Raw genomic sequence first — 17697 nt, 5'->3', positions numbered from 1 at the left:
GAGATCCGGCCACTGCACTCCAGCCTGGGCGACAGAGCGAGACTCCGTCTCAAAAAAAAATAAAATAAAATAAAATAAAATAAAATAAATATACTCTATTCTAAAAATAAAAAATTCTAATACCAAGCAGTGAAATATATTAAAAGATCCAATGTTTTTAAATATTAAACAATAAATTACTATTTTAAAATAATATTTTTTAAAACTAATGGTTTTTAAATAGTTACAAATTTCAACTAGTAAATAGCATAAATTGTTGAAATGCACTTTAATGACTTCCCATCATCTTTCAAAAAAACCTTTGCATTAGGTACTATACAGGTAAGATTTGCTTTTTTTCTTTTTAATTTAGAGGGAAACTAAAGTATCCAGATGGTAAGAAGTTCACACCTTTAGATACAATGAGATTGAAATAGGCAGAGAACTCATATCTACTACCTAGCAAGTGTTACGCAACAGACTATCACACTTTCCAAGGTACTCTTACTATTGTTCCCAGTTATGACAGAAACTAATCAGAACATTTCCTTTGAATTTATTAGTTAATACAACAGCAAAATTTTAATCAAGTAAGACAAAAATAGTAAAGGAAGACTAAGGCAGAGAAACTTTTCTTACAAAGTATTAAGGAGCACAGATGTGGCTTTATACTGAACTTCAGCAGCTTATTGGTGCCTCCAGCTTCAAAAGTGTAAGGTTTTAGATTTAATTTCCTGTAAATTTCAAGTATCAATATTTAGGGAAGTTTTGTGAAACCCAATAGTCATTTGCCTCTGATAACATGACCCTAATAATAGATTTAGTAAAACTACCTTAACAATACTGGGTAAGAATGGCAGGCTCACAACAATTTTTCCTTGACTAGAATACTAATCACTTAATTTGAAAGACTGTTCAACAGCTAGAATCACAGCAGTGACTCAAAGCCAAGTTGGAAAGAGAGCAATGAAAGTATTATCTATTTGAGAGAGGATGTGATGAGAAAATAAAGATACAGTTCTGTTCCTTCTGGCACTAAACCTTTTAGAGGTTATGGGTAAAAAGAAGGAAGATGTTGTAGAGATCTAATCTATAATATCTCTATAATACCTAATACAAAATCAATTTAATGGTACATGTTAAGTAAGGATTCTTTATATACTGATCTTTAACACTGATTACAGTAAGCACAGTCTCTGATAGCAGCCTAACACTATTATCAAGTCCCATGCAATAGACTTTCCAATAAAATAGGAATAAATGTCATAACCATTCTCATATATTAAAAAAGCACTGGCATACATGTCATCTTAATTGAAAAGCACATTCTAGGTATTTACATTGACCTGTAAAATGTTGCATTTACCTTATTTAATTGATCCTATCCCTCTCCATTAGGCACTTAACATAACTAATGAAGAGAGATATTAAGTGAATAAATTAAAACGCACACCCCACCATGATCAGGCCTTGATATTAACTAATGTATGCTTAAGCACTGCACAGAGATGATGCAGACAAATTAAAAAGAACCCTGAATTTGAGGCTTATGATTTGGTTCACTCTTAAACTATCACTAGCTATGTGACCATGGCTAAGCCACATCTTTCAAGATTCAGTTTCCTCATACAAAATGGAAATCAATCCATCTGAACTACCTACTTTTCTGGGTTACTGATAATATCCAATAACATGCACACTTAAAGGATTTTGGCAACTATAAAGTAGTATAAATATAAGACATTTTGGTCACCTAATTTGTTCTATAGTATCTTCTAAATATTTTTCAAATATTTTCCAAAATTCATGACTGATTTCAGACTCTCATCATCCACATATTCCCAGACTATCACAATAGTCTTCTAACTGGGCTACCTGCCTCCTATAGAACCTCATCCCATCATCCCACTTCCCTTCTTAAAAGTCTCCAATAGTTCCTTACTACCTATAAAATAAAATCCAAACTCTTAAGTCCTAAGTCTAGTATACAAAACCCCTCAGGACGTGATAACAACCTTTCCAGTCCTATGTTCTAAAACATATTCCTAATTATCTATAATTTAGCCACAGTGAACCAAATAAGATTCCCAGAACACACTACGCTGTTTCACATATCTCTTCTTTGGCTCCAATGTCACCTCCTCTGTTATTTTTTCCTTTCCCTTCCCTCTGTAGTCTGCTACTCTGTTCCCTCAGCACTCTGTATCTTTCTCTATTAACATTTAGATCGGTTTATTGCAATAATTTGTCTACATGTCTATCTCCTCAGAGTAGAGTGTAATCTCCATTAGGAGACAGCTGGAGTCTTATTCACCTTTATATCCTTGTGACCTACAACAGCCTCTGACAGAGTCAACATTAAAGATTCCTCTCAGACAAGTGATAAATCACATAACATACACAAACTTTCAAGGAGAAGTATTCACATGAAAATGAATGTATGAAAGAGGAAGAAAAAAAAGTTGTATTTCCACTTGGCTATGGCTTTCGTAGGAGGCAGGATTGCAACCTATAGAGCTAATATTTGGTTGGTTCTTCACATACACATACATACATACATACACACACACACACACCCCCCACCTGTCACACATACAATATTATCTGCAGGCCAAAGCATGTCCAGAAATCCTTTTTATAATGAGAAAACATTACCCTAACTTTCATTTGGTTTGCTAAGTGGCAGCTGAGTGTGGGCTGTGAAGTTGCATACTAATTGACCTTAAGCAAGTTACATATTCTATTCACCTCTTTGAGCCTCAGTTTTCTCATCTGCAAAATGGAGACAATAATACCTGCCTCACTAAGTTGTAAAGGGTTAAATGGTGCATTGTCAAATATTGAGTTAGTGGCACTTCCTTTCCCAATTTCTCCAATTAGGTGTTTTGTCCAATCTATATATTCTTTCCCCAACTAGATATGTGTGTATTTATATCAGGCCATGAGTTAGCCTTCCTTGTTGATATTATAAATTGTCTTTGGAAAATACAACTTAAAATATATATCATCACACAAGAAACTATCAAGTATTTTGATTTTAAAAGTACAAACAAAATTGCATATTTTAAACACATTTAGAACGTTATTATATTCATTTTAGAAGATTATTAAAAAGCCATCTGACAAAAAGATACAACTCTAATTTTAAAAGTTACTAACTAGAGATAGGTACACAAAGGCTACCTGCAAAACTCATGTTAATCAAGACTGCGTTACTCATTCACAAAACTACTTAGCCATGTGGCTAGAAGAAAGGATAAATTAGAGTCACCACTAAAATATTTTGGGTTGCAGACTATTTGATAACTGAATGAAAAGTATAGAAATTTATCTCAGAAAAATGCATACACATTCACTAATTTTGGATAATTGCATCAAATTTTGAAAGACTTCTTTACTACCCACTCCCTAAGTAGAACCAAGTAAACAATTTCTAGATTAGAGTTTCTTTGACTTCAACTAACAGTAAGAATGACTGACATAACAAATGTCCAGAAGACAGGGAAGCAGGGTCAATAAATTAACAAACTGTATTCTCAGTCCCTGGATAACAGAGAACTAATAAGTGAACTGTGTCACTACTTGCCTTGCTTTATTTTCCTAGGGCTTTTTACCATCTATCATAACATATAGTATTTATTTGATTGTTGACTACCACTTAAGATTCTAAACTCCTTGAGAAAAAAGGTTTTTGTCCTTTTTATCAGTGCCATATTGGAGCACTTAGAATAATGCCCAGCACACAGTAGGCACATTCTACATCTACCTGTAGAATTGAATTGAAATAAAGAGTATGCACAAGGGAGGTAATTTTTAAAAGTCATGGTTTTAGGTGTTCATGGATTGGCTTTCTTAATTTCCAGAGCCTTTTCTACTAAATTTTGTCATTGAAAAATATTTGTTCCAGGGCCACATGACAGAGTAATAAAAAAGGTAAATAAAATTGCTGACCTCGTATGTGTTTGTGCATGCATACACCCACACATAAAGTTTCACAGAAGAGGCTAAGATCTGAGAACGGACAGACTGCCTGCTCAAGTTGGTCCCTGACCCCTGAGTAGCCTAACTGGGAGACATTGCCCACTAGGTGCAGACCGACATCCCACACCTCACACGGCGGGGTACACCCCTGAGATGAAGCTTCCAGAGCAACAATCAGACAGGAACAGTCGCTGTTCAGCAATATTCTATCTTCTGCAGCCTCTGCTGCTGATAACCAGGCAAACAGGGTCTGGAGTGGACCTTAAGCAATGTCCAACAGACCTACAGCTGAGGGTCCTGACTGTTAGAAGGAAAACTAACAAACAGAAAGGACACCCACACCAAAACCCCATCAGTATATCACCATCATCAAAGACCAAAGGCAGATAAAACCACAAAGATGGGGAAAAAGCAGGGCAGAAAAGCTGGAAATTCAAAAAATAAGGGCGCATCTCCCCCTCAAAAGGAATGCAGCTCATCACCAGCAGCGGATCAAAGTTGGATGGAGAATGACTGTTGAGTTGAGAGAAGAAGGCTTCAGTGCATCAAACTTCTCAGAGCTAAAGGAGGAATTAATTATGTACCCAGCGCAAAGAAACTAAAAATCTTGAAAAAAGAATGGAAGAATAGATAACTAGAACAATCAATGCAAAGAAGGCCATAAACGAACTGACAGAGATAAAAACCATGACACGAGAAATATGTGACAAATGCACAAGCTTCAGTAACCGACTCGATCAACTGGAAGAAAGTATCAGCGATTGAGGATCAAATGAATGAAATGAAGTAAGAAGAGAAGTCTAAAGAAAAAAGAGGAAAAAGAAATGAACAAAGCCTTCAAGAAGTATGGGATTATGTGAAAAGACCAAATCTATGTCTGATTGGGATGCCTGAAAGTGAGGAGGAAAATGGAAACAAGTTGGAAAACACTCTTCGGGATATCATTCAGGAGAACTTCCCCAACCTAGTAAGGCAGGCCAACATTCAAATTCAGGAAATACAGAGAACACCACAAAGATACTCCTCGAGAAGAGCAACTCCAAGACACATAATTGTCAGATTCACCAAAGTTGAAATGAAGGAAAAAATGTTAAGGGCAGTCAGAGAGAAAGGTCGGGTTACCCACAAAGTGAAGCCCATCACGCTAACAGCAGCTGTCTTCGCAGAAACTCTACAAGCCAGAAGAGAGTGGGGGCCAATATTCAACATTCTTAAAGAAAAGAATTTTAAACCCAGAATTTCATATCCAGTCAAACTAAGTTTCATAAGTGAAGGAGAAATAAAATCCTTTACAGATAAGCAAATGCTTAGAGATTTTGTCACCACCAGACCTGCCCTACAATAGCTCCTGAAGGAAGCACTAAACATGGAAAGGAACAACCGGTACCAGCCATTGCAAAAACATGCCAAAAGGTAAAGACCATCGAGGCTAGGAAGAAACTGCATCAACTAGTGAGCAAAACAACCAGCTAATATCACAATGACAGGATCAAGTTCACACATAACAATCTTAACCTTAAATGTAAATGGACTAGATGGTCCAATTAAAAGACACAGACTGGCAAACTGGATAAAGAGTCAAGACCCATCAGTTTGCTATATTCACAAGACCCATCTCACATGCAGAGACACACATAGGCTCAAAATAAAGGGATGGGGGAAGATCTACCAAGCAAAAGGAGAACAAAAAAAAGCAGGGGTTGCAATCCTAGTCTCTGATAAAACAGACTTTAAATCATCAAAGATCAAAAGAGACAAAGAAGGCCATTACATAATGGTACAGGGATCAATTCAACAGGAAGAGCTAACTATCTTAAATATATATGCACCCAATACAGGAGCACCCACATTCATAAAGCAAGTCCTTAGAGACTTACAAAGAGACTTAGACTCCCATACAATAATAATGGGAGACTTCAGCACCCCACTGTCAACATTAGACAGATCAACGAGACAGAAAGTTAACAAGGATATCCAGGAATTCAACTCAACTCTGCACCAAGCGGACCTAATAGATATCTACAGAACTCTCCACCCCAAATCAACAGAATATATATTCTGCTCAGCACTACATCGCACTTATTCCAAAACTGATCACATAATTGGAAGTAAAGCACTCCTCAGCAAATGTGCAAGAACAGAAATTATAACGAACTGTCTCTCAGACCACAGTGCAATCAAACTAGAACTCAGGACTAAGAAACTCAATCAAAACTGCTCAACTACATGGAAACTGAACAACCTGCTCCTGAATGACTACTGGGTACATAACGAAACGAAGGCAGAAACAAAGATGTTTTTTGAAACCAATGAGAACAAAGATACAACATACCAGAAACTCGGGGACACATTTAAAGCAGTGTGTAGAGGGAAATTTATAGCACTAAATGCCCATAAGAGAAAGCTGGAAAGATCTAAAATTGACACTCTAACATCACAATTAAAAGAACTAGAGAAGCAAGAGCAAACACATTCAAAAGCTAGCAGAAGGCAAGAAATAACTAACATCAGAGCAGAACTGAAGGAGATAGAGACACAAAAAAACCCTCCAAAAATCAATGAATCCAAGAGCTGGTTTTTTGAAAAGATAAGCTAAATTGATAGACAGCTAGCAAGACTAATAAAGAAGAGAGAAGAATCAAATAGACGCAATAAAAAATGATAAAGGGGATATCACCACCGACCCCAAAGAAATACAAACTACTATCAGAGAATACTATAAACACCTCTACGCAAATAAACTAGAAAATCTAGAAGAAACGGATAATTTCCTGGACATTTACACTCTCCCAAGACTAAACCAGGAAGAAGTTGAATCCCTGAATAGACCAATAGTAGGCTCTGAAATTGAGGCAATAATTAATAGCCTACCAACCAAAAAAAGTCCAGGACCAGACAGATTCACAGCTGAATTCTACCAGAGGTACAAGGAGGAGCTGGTACCATTCCTTCTGAAACTATTCCAATCAACAGAAAAAGAGGGAATCCTCCCTAACTCATTTTATGAGGCCAACATCATCCTGATACCAAAGCCTGGCAGAAACACAACAAAAAAAGAGAATTTTAGACCAATATCCCTGATGAACATTGATGCAAAAATTCTCAATAAAATACTGGCAAACCGAATCCAGTAGCACATCAAAAAGCTTATCCACCATGATCAAGTGGGCTTCATCCCTGGGATGCAAAGCTGGTTCAACATATGCAAATCAATAAACGTAATCCAGCATATAAACAGAACCAAAGACAAAAACCACATGATTATCTCAATAGATGCAGAAAAGGCCTTTGACAAAATTCAACAGCGCTTCATGCTAAAAACTCTCAATAAATTCGGTATTGATGTAATGTATCTCAAAATAATGAGAGCTATTTATGACAAACCCACAGCCAATATCATACTGAATGGGCAAAAACTGGAAAAATTCCCTTTGAAAACTGGCACAAGACAGGGATGCCCTCTCTCATCACTCCTATTCAACACAGCATTGGAAGTTCTGGCCAGGGTAATCAGGCAAGAGAAAGAAATCAAGGGTATTCAGTTAGGAAAAGAAGAAGTCAAATTGTCCCTGTTTGCAGATGACATGATTGTATATTTAGAAAACCCCATTGTCTCAGCCCAAATCTCCTTAAGCTGATAAGAAACTTCAGCAAAGTCTCAGGATACAAAATTAATGTGCAAAAATCACAAGCAATCTTATACGCCAGTAACAGACAAACAGAGAGCCAAATCAGGAATGAACTTCTATCCACAATTGCTTCAAAGAGAATAAAATACTTAGGAATCCAACTTACAAGGGATGTAAAGGACCTCTTCAAGGAGAACTACAACCACTGCTCAGTGAAATAAAAGAGGATACAAATAAATGTAAGAACATACTATGCTCATGGATAGGAAGAACCAATATTGTGAAAATAGCCATACTGCCCAAGGTAATTTATACATTCAATGCCATCCCCATCAAGTTACCAATGACTTTCTTCACAGAATTGGAAAAAACTGCTTATAGTTCATAAAGAACCAAAAAAGAGCCCGCATTGCCAAGACAATCCTAAGTCAAAAGAACAAAGCTGGAGGCATCACACTACCTGATGTCAAACTATACTACAAGGCTATAGTAACCAAAACAGCATGGTACTGGTACCAAAACAGAGATATAGACCAATGGAACAGAACAGAGTCCTCAGAAATAATACCACACATCTACAGCCATCTGATCTTTGACAAACCTGAAAAAAACAAGAAATGGGGAAAAGATTCCCTATTTAATAAATGGTGCTGGGAAAATCGGCTAGCCATAAGTAGAAAGCTGAAACTGGATCCTTTCCTTACTCCTTATACGAAAATTAATTCAAGATAGATTAGAGACTTAAATGCTAGACCTAATACCATAAAAACCCTAGAAGAAAACCTAGGTAATACCATTCAGGATATAGGCATGGGCAAAGACTTCATGTCTAAAACACCAAAAGCAACGGCAACAAAAGCCAAAATTGACAAATGGGAACTAATTAAACTAAAGAGCTTCTGCACAGCAAAAGAAACTACCTTCAGAGTGAACAGGCAACCTACAGAATGGGAGAAAATTTTTGCAATCTACTCATCTGACAAAGGGCTAATATCCAGAACCTACAAAGAACTCAAACAAATTTACAAGAAAAAAACAAACAACCCCATCAAAAAGTGGGCAAAGAGTATGAACAGACATTTCTCAAAAGAAGATGTGCATACAGCCAACAGACACATGAAAAAATGCTCATCATCACTGGCCATCAGAGAAATGCAAATCAAAACCACAATGAGATACCATCTCACACCAGTTAGAATGGCAATCATTAAAAAGTCAGGAAACAACAGGTGCTGGAGAGGATGTGGAGAAATAGGAACACTTTTACACTGTTGGTGGGATTGTTAACTAGTCCAACCATTATGGAAAACAGCGTGGCGATTCTGCAAGGATCCAGAACTAGAAGTACCATATGACCCAGCCATCCCATTACTGGGTACATACCCAAAGGATTATAAATCATGCTGCTAGAAAGACACATGCACATGTATATTCATTGCGGCACTATTCACAATAGCAAAGACTTGGAATCAACCCAAATGTCCATCAGTGACAGACTGGATTAAGAAAATGTGGCACATATACACCATGGAATACTACGCAGCCATCAAAAAGGATGAGTTTGTGTCCTTTGTAGGGACATGGATGCAGCTGGAAACCATAACTCTCAGCAAACTATTGCAAGAACACAAAACCAAACACCACATGTTCTTACTCATAGGTGGGAATTGAACAATGAGAAGACTTGGACTCAGGAAGGGGAACATCACACACTGGGGCCTATTATGGGGAGGCAGGAGAGGGGAGGGATTGCACTGGAAGTAATACCTGATGCAAATGATGAGTTGATGGGTGCTGATGAGTTGATGGGTGCAGCACACCAACCTGGCACAAGTATACATATGTAAAAACCTGCACGTTGTACACATGTACCCTAGAACTTAAAGTATAATAATAATAAATAAATAAAAAAGAAATACTCTATAGGTACAAATTAGATATAACATGACAACAGTTGTAAATTTTTTTTTTTTTTTTTTTTTTGAGACGGAGTCTCGCTCTGTCGCCCAGGCTGGAGTGCAGTGGCCGAATCTCAGCTCACTGCAAGCTCCGCTTCCCGGGTCTATGCCATTCTCCTGCCTCAGCCTCCCGAGTAGCTGGGACTACAGGCGCCCGCCACCTCGCCCAGCTAGTTTTTTGTATTTTTTTTTAGTGGAGACGGGGTTTCACCGTGTTAGCTAAGCTGGTCTCGATCTACTGACCTCGTGATCCGCCCGTCTTGGCCTCCCAAAGTGCTGGGATTACAGGCTTGAGCCACCACACCCGGCCTGTTGTAAAATTTTTTAAGTGAAAATGATTTCATCCTTTTGATGCATAATATGTACACATATATAGCCATAATAATGCAATATAAAATATTTCCTGAACATGAATCTTATTTCTTATTCTTTGCAAATTTACACTTACTAAAAAAAAAAAAAAAAAGTTTCACAGAAAATAATCAGTATTCAGAAAGCTTAAATGAAGAGAAAATACATAAAGGATAACTAGTATTACAACCTAATACTTTATAGCTACATAATGTAATTTAAAAACCTCTCTTTTCAATGAAAAAAGAAGACAAAGAAAACTAACAACCCTGTGAGACAGATAACACTTATTATCCCCATTTTACAGATTAAAAAGGTAAAACAAATGTAAACAATAGGTGAATCGGGATAAAGAATATATGGGGCTTCCTTACATCATTATTGCAACTTTTCTGTAAGTTTAAAATTCTATCAAAATCAAAAGTTACAAGTTCAGTCAAGTGAGAATCATCAGAAGATACTGAATCAAACTGGAGAAAGTCTCATGTGAATTTTATGTTTACACAGTCACAAAGTATCTACCCGCGACTGCTCTTTATTTATAAAACAAAAGAGTAGTAATAGAGTGGAGAACCTCACCTTACCCAAGGGATCAAAATTAACATTACCAAAAAGTAGCTAATGAACATCTAGTACCTGTAGGTGTGATATTCTGCAAAAGTCACAATGTCACTTACACAGTATTCTAACCAAAAAATCAGAATCTACATCTGATCATGAAGAAACAACAGACAAATTAAAATTGAGGGATACCCCATAAAATAAGTGGCATGTATCATTCAGAAATATCAATGTCCTAAAAGCTAAGGGAATAAGTAATTCCTTACATTGCTTACTATATATTATTATACATTCTATTTACCAGGTCTATAGTAGGCATTGGCGATATAAACAAGATACAGTTACTCTGCTAAGGTGAAAAATCTTATACCATTTAATTATTCCTGAGACTCATAACTAAGCAAATAAGACAATCACCAATATTTTAGTTACATGTGAAATAAAATTCAGTATAGAGTTTTGCCTTCAGTTAGCTAATTATATTTGCTTCTATTTAAAATAAAACTCTACCCTGTGTATATCATACCAGTGAACTATATTAATGTAATTTGTTTTATTATTTCATATTCAAATTTAAATCTGAGGGTCCTTACACTTTAATGTCCTAGGTTTAAATATGATCAAAATAATATAAAACACAGGAAAGAAAGCCACTAATATTTATAATGGTTTTCAACCCATGCCAAAACTGTTAACACAATAGTTAGGCATCTCACTTACATTACCTTTTACCTGAGAATGTTACTGAAATGTCAGCTCAAAATATTATAATTTCAATATAATCTTAAATTCTTACAATTGCTCTGTAAATCAAAATTCTAAGCACATCTCAAATTAGCCAAAATTACTATATTAACTCTTTTTTTCTGAGAGAGTCTCGCCCTGTCACCCAGGTTGAAATGCAGTGACGTGATCTCAGCTCACTGCCACCTCTGCCTCCAGGGTTCAAACAATTCTCCTGCCTCAGCCTCCCCAGTAGCTAGGATTACAGGCACACATCACAACACCCGGGTAATTTTTGTATCTTTAAGTACAGATGGGGGTTTCACCATGTTAGTCAGGCTGGTCTTGAACTCCTGACATTGTGATCCACCCACCTTGGCCTCCCAAAGTGCTGGGATTACAGGTGTCAGCCACCGCACCCGGTCACATTAACTCTTTAAAATAGGAAAATAAAATGTAAAGTTACCAGCCAAATTTTTACTAGTAGCTCTCTAAAAATAGTAGCATTAAAGTTTTTTGAACTATGTCTCATAGCAAGAATACTTTTTATGCTGCAAATTGATACACATACACAAAACTTTCACAGAACAATTTTTATCCAGAGCAGTGTTCTCTGATAATCTCTGTTATGTTTCTCTTCTTTTTTTTTAAATGCTATTTCAGAAACCTTTAAATTGATTTCATTACCCACTAATAGAACAGGTCATCTACAGTTTGAAAAACAATGCTTAGAAATACTGAATGAGTTGTAAAAACTATGTATGTGTGAATATTCATGAAACAGTTATTATTTATTATAATAAATCATAAAAACATAAAGTTAGAGCCAAAACTACTAAATCTGAAAACATCATCTATGTTATTTTGTTATAATCCACCATTTATTTTATAACTGCCAAATGCCATAAGCGGAAATTCTATATATGTATAGTTCATTACACAAACTACAGCCATACCTCAGAGATATCACAGGTTCAGTTTTCTGACCACTGCAATAAAGCCAAAATAAAATGAGTCACATAAATTTTTTGGTTTACACTATGCTGTAGTCTATTAAATGCACAAGAGCATTATGTCTTTAAAAATACACCCCTGAATTTAAAAACTTTATTGCTAAAAAACACTAACAATCATCTAAGCCCTCAGTGAGTCAAAATCTTTTTGCTGGCTGAGGGTCTTGTTTCAAGGTTGATGGCTGCTGACTGATCAGGGTGGTGGCTACTGAAGATTGGGGTGGCTGTGCCAACTTGTTAAAAGAAGACAGCAGTGATGTTTCCTCACATCAAGTGACATTTTCATGAAAGATTTCTCTGTAGCATACAATGCTGCTTGACAGCATTTTATTCACAGAACTTCTTTCAAAATTGAAGTCAATCCTCTCAAACCATGCCACTGTATTATCGACTACATTTATTAATATTCTATATCTTTCTTGTCATTTCAACAATGTTTATAGTATCTTCACCAGGAGTAGATTTCATCTCAACCCATTTCATTGCCTATCCAACAAGAAGCAACTCCTCATCCATTCAAGCTTTATCATGAGACTATAGCAAATCAGTCCCAGCTTCAGGCTCCATCTCTAATGATAATTCTCTTGCTATTTCCATCACGTTTTCAATGACTTCCTCCACAAAATCTTGAACCTCTCAAAGTCATCCATGAAGGCTGGATCAACTTCTTCAAAACTTCTATTCTTGTTGATATTTTGACCTCCTCCCACGAATCACAAATGTTCTTAATGACATCTAGATAGAGAATCCTTTACAGAAGGTTTTCATCTTACTTTGCCAAGATCCATCACCATCCATAAGTAATCACTGTCTATGGCAGCTATAGCCTTACAAAGTGTATTTCTTAGGTAACAGACTTGAAAGTCAAAATTTTTCTTTGATCCATGGGCTGAAGAATGAATGTTGTGTTAAAAGGCTGGGAGAACAAAACAAAACAAAACATTAATCTCCCTGTACATCCTCATCAGAGCACATAGGTGACCAAGTGCACTATCAATGAGCAGTCATATTTTGAAAGGAATCTTTTTTTCTGAGAGTAGGTCTCAAAAGTAGTCTTAAAATATTCTATGAACCATGCTGTAAACAGATATGTCATCCAGGCTTTGTTGTTCCATTTATAGGAAGAATAGATTTAGTATAGTTCTCACTCTGGGATTTTTGAAATGGCAAATGAGCACTGGGTTCAACTTAAAGTCAATGGCCACATTAGCCCCTAACAAGGCAGTCAGTCTGTCCTTTGAAACTTTGAAGTCAGGTATTGACCTCTGTAGCTGCGAAAGTCTTAGACAGCATCTTCTCCCAGTAGAAGACTGTTTTGTCTCCATTGAAAATTTGCTCTTTAATGTAGTCACCTTCATCAGTGATCTCTGCTAGGTCTTCTAACTTGCTGTAGTTTCCACATCAGTACTTGCTGCTTCACCTCACACTTTTATGCTCTGGAGATGGCTTCTTTCCTTAAGCCTCATGAACCAACTTCTGCTAGCTTCCAATTTTTCTTCTGCAGCTTCCTCACCTCTCTGAGCCTTCATGGAACTGAAGAAAATTAGGGCTTTCCTTTGAATTAGGCTTTGGATTAAGAAAATATTGTGGCTAGTCTGATCTTCTATCCAGACCACTCAAATTTTCCTCTTATCAGCAAAAGGCTGTTTCATTTGCTTATTATTCATGTGTTCACTGAAGTAGCATTTTAATGTCCCTCAATAACTTTTACTTTGCATTTACAACTTGGCTAACCATTGGCACAAGAGGCCTAACTTTCAGCCTATCTCAGGTTTCAACACTCTTTACTCACTAAGCTTAATCATTTCTAGCTTTTCATTTAAACTGAGAGATATGCAACTCTTTCTTTCACTTGTACACTTAAAGGCCATTGTAGGATTATTAACTGTCCTAATTTCAAAACTGTGTCTCAGGGAACAGGGAAGCCCAAAGAAAAGGAGAGAGACTGAGGAATGGCTGGTTGGTGGAGCAGTCAGAACATACCCATTTATCAAGTAAGTTTACCATCTTATATGGGCATGGTTTGTGGCATCCCAAAACAGTCACAACAGAAACATCATAGATCACCGATCATAGATCACCATAATGAAAGGACACAAAGATAGATGTGTACCCGCCCCCCACCCGCTACACCCTTGTTTTGCTCTCTAATCTTTGCACATACCAGAGATTTCGTAAGTTCTGTGAGTACCTGGTTTTCTGCACGTACCAGAGATTTTGTTTTGCACATACCAGAGATTTTGTAAGTTCTGAGGCAAGGTCACAAGACGTGTTTAAGTAAGATAAACTCTTGCTGCCATAAACCTGCTCTCCCGCCTCAAAGTTTGAACCAAAATATCAGAAATGGCGGGAACCAATCATAGCTAGCCAAATCGCCTTGTTCAAACACTAGCCAATCATATATCTGATTTGTATAATAACTCTATGCCCACTTTTCTTAGACTATATAACACTGCTCGGAGCTCAGTGCGGGAGCTCTCCTGCCCGTCTCGTTTCACGAGCGAGGGAGAGTTCCAGGTTCGAACCTGTAATAAAGATCCTTGCTGCTTCGCTTTGACTCTGGACTCTGGTGGTCTTCTTCGGGGAATAAACGGTCTGGGCATAACAATAACAGATATAACCACAGTAAAAAAAAGTCTGAAATATTGCAAGAAATACCAAAATGTGACACAGAGACACGAAGTGAGGTGGTCACAGGCCTTCAATTTGTGAAAAATGCAATATCGGGCCGGGCGCAGTGGCTCATGCCTGTAATTCCAGCACTTTGGGAGGCTGAGGTGGGCGGATCACCTGAGCTCAGGAGTTCAAGAACAGCCTGGTTAACACGGCAAAAGCCCATCTCTACTAAAAATACAAAAAAAAATTAACTGGGCATGGTGGTGCATGCCTGTAATCCCAGCTACTCTGGAAGCTGAGGCAGGTGAATCACTTGAACCTGGGAAGCAGAGGTTACAGCGAACTGAGATGGCGCCACTGCACTCCAGTCTAGGCGACAGAGCGGCAGGACTCTGTCTCAAAACAAAAACAAAAACAAAAAAAAACCCAGTATCAGCAAAGTGAAATAAAATGAGGTGTGCCTGTATATGCCACTATTTCTTTCTAAGAAATGTAAAAATTACAAAGTTGATTAAATGTTTAATATAACAACATGAATAACTATTTATAAGGCTAAGCTAAATCTTACTCCAAACATTTTTTCCTGACCTCATTGACTTCTTCCTATTCAATCTATTGATTATAGAAAATTCTCAATTTATAAAACAATGTGTTCTGGTATCAAGTTTGCATCTTAAAAAAAAAAAAATCCTTCCACTAACATCTAAAAACTCCTAACAAATACAAAAAAAAAAAAAAAAACCCGTATCTGAGAGCTCTATAAGGCAAACTGATTTTGGAGAATCAAAACATAATGTAAGATAGCAAGATACCAAGAATTGAAACAAAATACCATGAAACCAAGTTACCCATGTTTTGTGACTCTGCCTTGAGGTAGTCACAGTCACTGGTCACTAAGGCAGCAGTTTGGGAGACAACCACAAATATGAGCTCGCCATCTTTGTGGGTGAAGGAACCAGATAAAGGAGCACAGGACAACAAGAACCTCCAGAGAGTAAGAGGGGAATCTCAGTAAGAGATGAAAGAACCCTCAAATTCTGTTTTTAATTTCAGCCCAGGTGTCTGGATGACTCCTACATTAACAAAGACAAGTGGAAAACAGAAAGTAGCTTGCAGCTAAGATTTAAAGTACTGAAGGGAGATTTAAGTCACCACTCACAAAGGAATGGCAGATTGCAGTTTGAAACACACCAAGTTTACTGCCCTAAAAGAAAAATATCAGAGCAAAATAACAAAATCAAGAAAAGGGCCAGGCACAGGTGTTATGGGTAGTTAGGCATGAACAGGGTAGGAGAGGCCTCTCTCCCACCCACTAGGAATGCCAGGTAAGGGTTTGGCAAATATCACATTGCCTCTCTAAAAGTAGTAAATTGGCAGCTGGCCCCAGGGAGAGGCCATTTCCTGATGGTCCTCACCTGTTGCACTGAAGTGTTAATTGAATGCAGAGACACTAAGGAGACGCAACTTCCTGGGCATGAGCATTAAGAAACAAAATGGCAGAGTATGATCTGCCAGGGGCACACCACTGGAAAAGGGAAAAAAGCCTCAGATGAGCATGCATACAACTTCCTAAAAACACTACACACGCTCACCTCCCAAGTGTAGGGAGGGCACTGCATATACGGGCAGCCCACCCTAAAGGAGGATTCACAGAAAAGGGGTCAGCCTATAAAGTCCTAGGATGACAGTTAACCACCACACTTGTTCTTCAAATTGCCCACTTGGATCTCTTCCAAGTGTAAATTTCCTTTTTTGTTTCCCCCCTTCTCTAAAGCTTTTTAAATAAACTTCCACTCCTGCTCTGAAACTTGCCCTGGTATCTTTTTCTGCCTTATGCTCCTCGGTCAAATTCTTTCTTCTGAAGGGGCAAGAACTGAGGTTACAGCAGACCCATGCAGATTCACCACCAATAACTTGGTGAATAACTTCCAATTATAACTTAGTGGCTTATGCCTGTAATCCCAGCATTTTGGGAGGATGAGGTGAGAGGATCGCTTGAGCCCAGGAATTCAAGACCAGCCCGAACAACATACTGCGACTCCATCTCTACAAAAAAAAATAGAAAAAATTAGCCAGGCACAATAGAGTATGCCTGTAGTCCCAGCTACTCAGGAGGCTTAAGTGGAAGGATCACTTGAGCCCAAGAGGTGGAGGCTGCAGTCAGCTATGATCAAACCACTGCAAGCTGAATGAGACAGAGAGGCCCTGTCTCAGGAAAAAAAAAAAAAAATCAAAAACATAATATTCATATTGTCTAGAATATAATGCAAAATTAATCAATATGAGAAGGGCCAGACAAATGTGATCTAGCCTCAAAAGAAAACATAATCAGTAAGTGCCAACCCAAATACAATCTACTGAAGTTTTCAGACAAGGATTATAAAGTAGCTACTATAACTACATCCACTCAAGCAAATGAAATTGTTCATAAAAGAAGAAAAGATAGAAAATTCTGTCAGTAAAATAAAAATTACAGAAGAAAAGTAAAAACTTTAGAATTGAAAAATACAATACCTTAAATGTATAATTCATCAGGTTAAACAGCAAAATAAGATGACAGAAGAAAGACTCAATAAACTTGAAAACAGATAAAATGAAGTCCTTCAAGAAAAAAATGGAGAAAAAGTTTTTCGTTTTTTAATTTAAAGAATCTCAAGAAACTTTGGGACAATTTTAAAAGATAAAAAATATGGGCAAACATAGTCCCAGAATGAGAGAAAAGAAAGAGTGGAGGAGAAAAATATTTCAGGAAAAAATAACGACAGAAAACATCCCAAATACAGTGAAAAATATAAATTTACACATTTAAGAAGCTCAGAAAACCCCAATCATAGTAAACTGAAAGAAACTCCACACCCAGGTACCCCAGAGACAAGCGATTAGAAA

The 17697-nt window shown here is 37.3% G+C and overlaps 1 protein-coding gene across 3 annotated transcripts in view; it reads right to left on the bottom strand.

Annotated features, from left to right (window-relative positions):
* Window positions 1-17697, bottom strand: part of COMMD10 (COMM domain containing 10) — a 245342-nt gene that overhangs the window by 168645 nt on the left and 59000 nt on the right. The window lies entirely within an intron of this gene.

Source organism: Macaca mulatta, chromosome 6 (assembly GCF_049350105.2).
Source record: "Macaca mulatta isolate MMU2019108-1 chromosome 6, T2T-MMU8v2.0, whole genome shotgun sequence".
In the NCBI taxonomy this organism is placed as follows: Eukaryota; Metazoa; Chordata; class Mammalia; order Primates; family Cercopithecidae; genus Macaca; species Macaca mulatta.
Note: the sequence above shows the minus strand (reverse complement) of the source record. Positions and strands in the feature narration are given on the sequence as shown.